The following is a 10,791-nucleotide window of genomic DNA, read 5'->3' as shown; positions in this document are numbered from 1 at the left end:
CGCTTTCCGACTCACGACGCAGATGCAGATCACCTAAACCTCCTTCCATCCCCCCTCCCACCCTTCTTTCGCATTATCTCCTGCACCTCCCACGTCCAAGTTCGACTTTTTAAAGGGTTTGTGTGGAGAGAGGTAGGCTAGGAAGCTGGGAAGGTGAGAGAAGGCGCACTACCACCACGCAGATAAGCGCCTCGCTGGCACGCTTTAAAAAAGGCGGGCACGGGGAGCAGACGGGTGGCAGAGCGAGCACAGGGCAAGCCTCTCAGGGGGAGCGGGGGTGGGGCCACGTGCCAGTCCCAGGGTTCCCAGTTCGTGCGCGACCGAGGGCCCGCGAGCGTCTCATCTGGCCCGCCGACCGCCGCTCCGCAGGCGAGCATCCTAGTCCCAGCCGGCTGACCGCGAGCGCGCGGCACGAAGGCGCGTCCGCATCCGTGCCCCAGCAGGGGGAGCACGAGGCGCTCGAAGCACCAGGCGTATGATGCGAGGCTGAGCGCGTGGCACTCGCGTCGTGCCCCGCTGAGCCAGGCGCGGTAGGAGCGGGGAGCGCTGCAGCTCTGCTCGCTGCACGCGGGGCGGGGCGGGGCGGCCGGCAGCAGGGGGTGCAGCGGAGGAGCAGGCGCGCTGCCGCCCGAGGGAGGGCCCCGTTAGAGCTTTGCCACCAATTGTGAACCCAGAGCGTCCGTCCTAAGCTAACTAACTCTGCAGACTCCCTCACGCCCCCAAACAACCGGAGGTGGCGACATCCGATCCAGCGCACAAACACGGGTCTCCTCTGTCCCCGGATACAGTTACGCGGCAGACACGCACTCACTCAAACTCACGCGCAGCAGCCAAGAGCCGAGGTAAGCGAAGGGACCACGCCGCTCCAGCGGATGAAGCGGAGCGGGCCGGGAGGAGGAGACGGGCGTTGTTTGCTGGAGGTGAGTGCTGGGCGAATGGCTGCGATCCAGGGGCGGGGGGTGAGGATCGGAAAGCGCAGACGTGGTCGAGCTGAGGGAGTTTAAGAGTCTAGGAAGTTGGCGGTGGGGTGCGTAGTGGAGAGAACGCCGGGGGTTGGGCGGAAAGGAGATCTTCCCGGGATTTCCCCGATCGTGCTCGCACTCCTTTCCCTCCCATATGTCACTGGCTTGAGGGTCCTCACGGGTTCGTGCGTGCCGGCGCAGCGGTGGGGGGAGAGCCGGGCACGGGTCTGGCTGAAGACCTTGTAGCTGGCCCTGGAGGGATGGGCACCACTGAGGCCCGAGGCCGGAGCCGCGCCTAGGCGGGGATGAGGAACTGCGAGGTGCTTCGGGACGTCTCCAACTCTCCTCTACCTCCATCCCTAAGGGGGAGCTAGAGCTGGTGCGTTGGGGGTGGGGAGTGTCTCGGGGCGCTACACACACCTAGTCACACACTCTGGGACCTTCCAGCACCTGCGGGGCCCACATGCTCACCCGACCCCCGGAGTGATCCGTGGTGGCCGGGTCGCTCCCAGGTTCCCACGCGGATGAGAGAACCGAACGGCGTGTCCTTGGAGTCGAGCGCGGGGTCGGGCCGCCGGGGCTGGAGAGGAGATGAGAAGGACGCGCCGCGTGAAGTAGGGCGCCTTCCACGGGCGGGAGGAGCGGCGAGGGGGCCTGAGATGCCTGGTTTGGGTTGTAGAAGGCAAACCGCGTCGTGCAGGGCGACGGGGCCAAAGGACAGTGGCAAGGGAGTACGCAATCATTAGGTGTAAACTCACTGATTTAACAAGGATTTATGAAGTTGAGTACGGTGAATGTACCAGTCTGCATCACTTCTTCAGGTAAAGGACCGCCTCTGTAACTACTGCTGGTTTCCACCACCTTTTAAAACATGGGGGTGCTGGGGAGCAGTGAAGGTGGGAGAACTTGAGAGGTGGAACTTGAGAGTCCCGCAGACTAACTCCGAAAGCTCAATTGTGTTAACTAGCCTTTTCTCAAGGGTGAGAGGTCGTATTACAAGGGGACGGGTGCGTGGAGGTCTTAACCAGGTTTGACCCCAAGTCACCTCTATTATTAGTCAATGTTAGTTAATAGGGAGAGCCGTGCATTTCAGAAGGGTTCTACCCAGAAAAGATTAAGAGACACACACACGCACACGAAACAGCTACTCTAAAACCCTCCATTCCCTCAGGCTGTCACCATGTATAATGAACTTTTCAAGATTAATGACATGAAGGTGTGGCCGTTTGGCAGTATGCCAATGTTGTTTCTGTGTATGGTAATTTCATACACAGAAAAGCCATCACTCAGAACTGGTGTGGCTTTCTTTCCACCTATCCCCAGAAAAAAAATGACTGCCCTTTGAGGGAAGCATAGGAAGTACTTTTTAAGTGGTATTTTATTAGTATTAGGAGTAATCACACTTTGTTCCCTGGAGACGTTTAAATTAATTGAAGCATCATGCACTTTGATATTATATGGTAAACGAGTCCAGAACTTTGTGATCCTAAGTCAGCGTGTGTTTTTTCTATCTCAGAAAGGAAATGGGAATCAGTGAATGAAGTTTACTCCTATAGAAACTTTTGGTAGTTTGAGGTTTTGCTTTGGATATGTATCTCTGTTTTAGAACTATTTTAGGTAATTCCAGAGGGAAATACTTTAGTATTGTTTGATTGGCCTGCCACTTATTGTTGTGTGATTTAGTCCTGCTGGAATGTTTAAAACTACAGTGAAGCATGGTACCCTGATAATAAGTAAAAACTTGGTAGTGTATTAGTACTTTGTGCCCCACTGAGTGGAAACTGTATTTCAGACTCTCTCTGGGTAATACTACAGTAGAGTTTCAAACTCTTAAATCTAAAGTTTCCAGAGCTTATGCTTGTTGTAGTAATACCTAGTACATAGTAGAATAAGTAAGTAAATGGAGTAAATACATTTGTAACAAATGTTATTTTTTGTATAATCTATTTTTCATGTAAAGATTTGACAGTTCACATTTAATTTAAATTTTTAAAACATTTTATGGTACCTTATAAATAACCATCAGCTTAATTACTATTGAATATTGATCACAAAGGAAAAAAATAAGCACACTCTTATTCTCAAACTCCTTTTCGAAGTTATTTATGTGCTTATTTATCAAATAATACTGATTTGGTTCTGTATAATTCAGACTAGATTCCCAAAGTACACAGGAGAATAAGAACTTCGGGTTGTTTATGTTTATATACATATATAAAATAGTATCTCACATATTTTACACCATCAGTGTTGTTGCTTGTTTACATAAAGCACATTTTATGAGAGACTTGACCCCTGATACCATTAATTGCTAAAACTTAAAAAAAATAAATTGGCTGTTAAAACAAGCAATTTCTAAAAGTTAAACTTGCTCTCCTCAGTATGAGTTAATTTTTTTTTTAGATTGTCTTTTTTGAGCATGAAGTCATAAAGAATTGAACAGTGCTAATCATTGAGGTGTATAGAGCTGTTTTTGTTTATAACAAATGGTCTCAGCCTACATAGTTGAAATACTAGAATGTAGACAGAAGTATTATTCTTTCTATGGTTTTTCCCAGTCCTCTTTCTGTTCTGGCTGTTACCATTTTCTACTTTTGTCAGGCTGTGAGTAGGCCCTGCTGCTATATTATCTGTTGTGTTTTTTAACATGAAATGATGTGGGCTAGCGCCTGAGTATAAAGGCTATGGACATTGTGACAGATACTTGCTTTTCTCATGCTTTATTTCTGGGCTGGACTGTGAGCTCAATGGCTGACATTCCTAGAATGGTGGCTGCTATAAAAATGTTTTTTATTTGTTTATTTTTTTAGTAGAAAATATTGTCTATGAGATCTTTAGAAGGGTGTCTTAATTTCAGACAATCTTCTGGAAAATCCTTGCTTTTCTGAGAAATTGAAACAGCCCTTAAAAAAAGTTAACTTTTCTTATAGTAGGTCCATAACGTCTTTGTTTAGTAATATGTATGATGTGATATTTTACATACCACTAGATTCTGCCATTGAAATTCACTGCCATATATGATGTTGGTAATATTTCCTTACTGTGGAAGCCAGGAATAAGTATGATTTGATAATTGTGATAACCTGCTTGAGGCTTGGTCAACCTTTTCAATATTCCTTTGCATACCTACCTTTGGAGGAGCTACATAATCACATTAGTTCATATAAAGTAGTTTAATTTAGTCTTGGAACAGTAGGAATCATGTCTTCCTAATCTATTCACATTCGTTCTTTTATTCAACAAATATTTATTAAAAGCATGCAATGCATCAGGCACTATGCTCTTGTGCTCTGAGGATACACAGACATTTAAGACCCTGGAAAGGTTCTGGGTTTAAGAGGATTAGATAGATAACAAATTTGTTACAGTGAACACAATACAGTGCCGTGAATTCTGTGAGTGCTGTGATAGAGGTATGTGCAGAGCACCCTGAACTGGCATTTGGAAGTAGCTGGTTCTACACGGGGGCAGGAGACTAGATAGGCATCACAGAGAAGACGACACAACAGACCAGTGTAGGCAGAGGCAAGATCAGGGAGGGCTGTTCACCATCCCAAGGAGTATGGATGAACTTTCCTTTTAAGATTATTTCAAACAAAGGATGACATGATGAGAAGACAGCTCTAACAGTCTACAAGGGTGGCCTGAGGAATGTGAGACAGGAACAACTGTTTTGAAGGTAACAGGGTGATGGTATTAGAGAGATTGAAGACTTTACACCCAAGCGGTAGCAGTGAGATGAAGAAAACTGTGTGATCACACAGATGTTGAGGTGGAAGAATGTCTTGCATTAAGTGAGTGATTAGATAGGGGTGCTACAGAAGGATGGGACAGGACTTTAAAGAGAGGGAGGCTGGAGGAGCAAGGATGATAGAGTTCAGTTTTGGACATGTAGAATATGATGTGCTTATAGAAAATCCAACTGGCGGTGAGTGCCTGATGGATCACTGCATAGAAGTTCTGAGTGGAGAGGTCTGAGCTAGATAGGAAGGCAAATAAATGTGCAGCCTGATTTAGCAGTTTTTAACATATAGGTTGGTTGTAGAATAAAAGAAGTCAGGTCTTCCAGGGCTGGTACAAAGAGTAAGAGGGAAATAGAGACCTAGAGAGATCCTAAAAATTAAGTGTTGGGTAGAAAGATAGGGAGCAGTAAAGAATGAGAAGGTACAGAACGAAAGACAGGAAGAGAATTAGGGGAAAGCAGCCTTTTAGTAGTTGAAGGAGGAAAGTATTTCAAGAAGTAAGAGGTCAGGTAGTAAAATGGGGAGTATTAAGACAGTACTGCTTCTGTCCCTGACTAGCTATGTGGCCTTGAATCAGAATTTAGTTCCCTTTCTTCATCTACAAAATGAGGATCAAAGCACCTACTTCATAGGGCTACTGTGAGGATCAAATGAGATGAAGTCTGCCAAGCTCAGTGCCTGGAAGGCTATACTAGTTTGTGGTCATAGATGCTAGGTGTTTTTATGAGAAGCAGAATTTGGATTTGGTGATGAGGAAGTTTGTAGAAACTTACTGCTTTCAGCAGTACTCGCTCTCAGGTCTTGGGGAGGGTGATTAAAAGATACATTTAAGATGAAAACGTCATCATATTTATAGTCTTTGGGAAAGAATAGAGGTTGCTGAAGGTGGAACAGAGAAAGCCATTGGAACACATTTCTTAAGGTGAGGGTCGGGGCTGCATCAAGAGCTCTTAGGAGATGTTATGTTAGCTTCTTCTGGAGACACGATGCTCCTACCAGCCTGGAGGGATCAGTAGCATACAGGTTGTATTTTTTCAAAGCATCTGTTAACCAACTCGTAGACATATTTAATATCTTGTTGAACAGATTCTTGGAACTCTAAGTGAACTCTAATTTCTTAGGTAATCTATTAAAAACAAAGTATGCATTTCAAAAGACTGAAAACAAAAACAACAAAACAATGATGGTACTAAAACTGAAAAAAATTAAATATTAATGATTCAGATGGTATTTCCATATTTTATGGGGGTCCAAGACTGTGAAAAAAAATTATTAACCTGTGTAATAGGGGAAGGACTGATTTGTAGATTTTTTTTTTAAATTGAACTTGTAGTTAATATTGAAAAACACCTACTTTTTCCCCTAGGATTCTATTTGGATGAAGTAATGCCTTATATTAAAAATCTCAAATTAGGTTTCTAATTTAATATGTCTATGGATTTTTTACCCTGTAGTTCATAAGTATTTTGAGAAAATGTTTACATCAGTGAACTGGTTTGGGAACCAATCCACAATTGAACAGTGCATATTGTTTACTAATTGGTTATAAGGCATATTGGTTATTAATTGATTAGAAATGATATCTATTGTCTATTTAAATTCAAATTAGAACATCTGTTTCAATACATACAAGTTGTTATACACTAACAATCATTTGTTTATAGAGCACATAGAGTAGTACATAGTTTTTAGGACATCCAGTAACTGTTTTTTGAGTAAAATGAAATAAGATATTCAGTATTTTGGGGTGAACTGAAGTCTACTATGTATGTAGATTTTAATCTTTGATGATATCTTTGTCTGAAATTTTCTAGCCACACATTTTCCTATCAGGACCTCTCCATTTTAGTGCTGAGTTTCAATGAGTTTTAGTGCTGAGTTTCAACTCCCTCACAGTATATGATCCTATCTTGCAAAGATAATGATCTGTGCAGGTGATTTATAGCTTAGGACTTCTGACATCTCCATGTTGTATATTCACCAACTCAATTTTAGGCCGTGTACTGTCCTGCTCAGCACTCCCGTACAGAGATGACAAAGCCAAGCTGAAGTTGGCTTAGACGTGAGCACCATACTTAGCTCAGCATTCAGGAGTATGGAGCCAGAAGGAAAGGAAATTTTAGCTTTAGGAATGGCAGGGTATCTAGGACAACCTAGGTCAGTTCCTACTTTGGCTGGAATTTATGTAAATATTATAGCATGTGGATTAAATGGAAAGAATGTATAGTTAGGAATATTTCAGAAATAGTATGTGTTTTGCTCATAGTTTGTGCTATTATTTATAAACTTCATAATCGAAGTCATCACTGTATTGGCTTTATTTTGAAGGCATACTCAGTTCTCTTTGACAGTTTAGATAACAAATCCATTTGCAGGTATTCTAGTTCACTGAATACATTTACATTATAGCTGATTTGGTTAATATTTGCTTGATTTTGGAAAATCATTATTATAAAATATGTGTACAATTATTTTGCACTTTTCAATTCTCTGTTGAAGAAATTTAATACCTGAAATATTTTCAAGACACTAAGCTATAATTTTTTGGCTATTATATTGGTTTCACTTGCTTTCATAAATAGTAACCATGGGGCTGATTTTCCTCCAAGTGAGACATTTTAGTTTAAATAATATGTTCCCATGAATTTAAACAATTTTAAGAAAAGGAAGTAGAATAAAGTGTATAAATGTGCTGTGTATTCTATATGTTCCTGAAAAATTTCATAAAATTCACTTTTTATAAATTGAATTGTATTTATAGAATTTAAAATTTTCAAAGCATCCAAAGAAAATAAGGCAAAATTTTAACACTTTTTAGATGTAGGTTGTAGGTATGCAGATGTTTGTTCTATTAATCTTTATATTTTTCTATATGTTTGAACTATTTTACAGTTTAAAAAAACGTGGACAAGGATTTTAAAGCATTTCATACCCTAAATGTACCAGAGACTTTCCTATTTAAAGCAGCATCAAAGTAAATCTTTCTATAAAAAGAATCCTATCTTGACCCTGTTTTGCAAATTCAAATTCTCCTAGTTGTACATAAGCAAACACACACATCAACAATACTTGGGCACGACTCTACCACATTTTGAATGTAGTTACATCCACCAGAATTATTTAACCTTTAAATTTAAGCTGAAGGCTTAATCTGATTCTTAACCTCATCCTCATCATAATATCCCTTATTAAGAAGAGAAGGCCTGGACTGGGATAATTTGTTTTGCTTAGGAGCATGGGATGAATGATTCAGTGGCCTGTCCTCCCGGCTTAGCGGGAGCCACTCTTAAGACTGGGTGGTTGGTGCTCAGTCCTAGGCTCTTCGCTGTTGCTCTCTTTATGAAGAAGGTTAAGGCCTTGGGCATTCCATAGCTTTTGCATTTGTGCTACTGTATCTGTGCATTTGTACTCAGCGGCCAATCAGGAGAGTAGAGCTGGAGGAAAACTAGTCAAACAGGTTTGCTTGTCTTTTTAAAAGGGGGGAAAAAGCAGTGAAATTTGTGGATAAGGTCAAGGCTGAAACTGTTTTAAGAACTATTAATGCTAATCACTGACTCATTCATTCTCCTGGTTTTGAAAATACTTTAGTCCTTTGTGAAGATATATCTTAATGGAGCTAGAGTGAGTTGTAAGGGAAACTGGAAGGAGAAGTAAATAAGAAATAGGAATTGTAATAAGGTGGACAGAGGGAAAAGCAAAACAATAGTGGAGGAAATAAAAAGACCAAGTGTTTCAATGTCCCTTCTGTGCTTTGTATAAGCTGGTGTGTGAGAGCAGGAAACCGTGGTATTAATCTGACAAGGAGTTTTAAGTAAAGTGAACAAGCTCCCGTGGTCTTCAACATCCCTGACAGGAAACACCCTACCAGGTCAGGGTTGAGGTTTACTAGGAGTGGTTGGTGTGTTGGTGGTAAAATGTATTTCCTGTCTCCAGCACTAACTTTGCCTTGGAAATATTCAATTCCCTTGAGCAATAGTAAAATATTAACATTCAGTGCAGCTTTTTTGTAGTTTACAAATCTCTTACACATTTTATCCTCATTCTTCCTGTGAGCTTGTCCAGTAGGTAGTCACATTTTGCAAACCATTATTTGGGGGTGCAGGACTCTTAAGTAACTTCTGGAGACCGCGGGACAATCTGGGGGATTTGATGTTGGGACCCTGCTTTCTTGCCTAGAGTAGTGACCTGGTTCTGCAGCTCACCATCTGCTGGAACCTTGATGCCATTGAAATGGCCTTTATGTAGTCACTCTTTAGTCCCTGCCACACACTTCTTCTTCCCACTTACTGAGGTCTTCTTGCCCTTTACTTCTGGAATGGTTATTCCTGCTCATGGATTGGATCTTTATCTATAGATGATTCACAGGTCTGTACTTCTAGCTCTGCCCTCTTAGGTACTCTCTCAAGACCTCAAGTTCCCAGCTCAGCATCTAAACTGAGGTCTGACACCATCATTTGCACCAGTCTTTAAAATAGAGACTTTGGCATTATTTTGGAGTCCACCCTCTCCTCTATCCCTTATATCTAGTCTGGTCCCTAATGCCACCAGAATCGTTTTCATTAAGACCCTTTACACACTGATGTTGATGCTTCCCACTCCCCACCTGCTGTCTTTGTGCAGTCCCTGTCCCATGACCATGTTAGTGCCTCCTCCTCACCATCTCCTTGGTGGTTGATTCCCTCCCTTCTCCACTGGTCAGATGTCCTTACTGGGACCCATCTGCCTCCCATGAGCACCATTCACTAATTTACCCAGGGGAATTCCCGACTTTCCAGGCTCTTCGTGTCCAGCTGCACTCTGATCATCCCTATTTATTTCCTCCAGCTCCCCAGCAGGATTGCATTTATCCTTGCAGGCATTTGCTTCAGGATATGCTCCTACCTGAATGGTCCTTTTCTCCTTTGTTCTTGCAAATTCTTAATCTTCAAGGTTTTGGTACTCAAGTCCCACTTCAGACTATTGCTCCCCAATCTCTTGTACTTTTCTTTGACTCTCATTTTATGTATGTTGATAATCCATTAAAACTTGATTATGTTGATTCTCCCTCTAAGGAAGTATGAGCTCTTTGGACTCACTCTTTGTTTCCCCATAATGACATAGACAAACATACTGATCAGAAATAAGATGTTGAAGATGTCAAATATAATAGAATGGTACCTTTAGTGACTTATAAGATAGCAAAGGAGGTAAGTTCCCCAGTTTTCTGTATGTAAATTGATGCTTTTTTCCTTTTGATTTTTCTTAAACTCTATCATTCAATCTTCAAATGCTCCCTTTTTGGTTTTTAAATGAAATGTTCTTTATCGACTGCTGTATCATTTAGTCACAACAGAAAAAAAAAGTGTGATCTGTAGAATGGTCATATTATAGGTTCTTTGAACTCTATATATTCCCTTTACCTCCATCCCCCACCCCCCACCCAGATAAAATCTTTTATACCAAGATATTCAAAGCACTAGCCCAGAGTTCTTTTTTCCCACTTCTCTGTTTATTTCCTCCTTTGGTAATCGCCAAAATTCTTTCAGAATGTCCCTTCTGGGCAAGGCAGTAGGAATAGGAGTATATATATATATATATAACATATTATGAGTAATATAGACTAAATATGTGTAATAATATGCTATATATTATCCTATAAATTTTATATATATTATATAATTTAGGAATAGGAACAAGCACATTTTAAGAAACCTCTTCGGGAAATAAAAGGGAAAGAAAAGGCTATGTAAGACTGTTAATAAGAAGGAATGCCTGGCTCTCATTTGCCAGTTTTAAGTAATTCTTGAGAGTATGGAGAGGTAACTGTTATTTTGATCAGTTAGACTTTATCAGAGCATATTCTTTGAAATATACTTTTTGTCCAGATTTCCAGGTGATATAACATATGCAGAAGCAAAGGCCCTCTGGCTGTCCTCCCTCTCTTTGCTATTCCACTCTTTTTTTCCTTCCTTCCTTTCTCTCTCTCTCTTTTTCTTCCTCCCCACCTTCCTTTCTTTGCCCCTCCTTCCTTCTTCTTTTCTTCCTTTACTCTCTTTTTTCTTTCTTTGTCCTCTCTTAACATCTGTCTGCCCTCTTGGAGATAAAGC

General features: G+C 41.7%; 1 protein-coding gene across 3 annotated transcripts in view; it reads left to right on the top strand.

Annotated features, from left to right (window-relative positions):
* Positions 1-349: 349 nt before the first annotated feature.
* UGT8 (UDP glycosyltransferase 8) overlaps positions 350-10,791 on the top strand; it is a 90,987-nt gene continuing 80,545 nt past the window's right edge. The window contains exon 1 of one of the 3 annotated variants that reach the window (XM_037001194.2): positions 350-842. The gene's annotated coding sequence lies outside the window, so the exon portion shown is untranslated. Of the gene's footprint in view, positions 921-10,791 lie in introns of all 3 variants that reach the window. The other 2 variants (XM_017680643.3, XM_017680642.3) reach the window with 2 other exon arrangements.

This window comes from Manis javanica, chromosome 5 (assembly GCF_040802235.1).
Source record: "Manis javanica isolate MJ-LG chromosome 5, MJ_LKY, whole genome shotgun sequence".
Taxonomy (NCBI): domain Eukaryota; kingdom Metazoa; phylum Chordata; class Mammalia; order Pholidota; family Manidae; genus Manis; species Manis javanica.
Note: the sequence above shows the minus strand (reverse complement) of the source record. Positions and strands in the feature narration are given on the sequence as shown.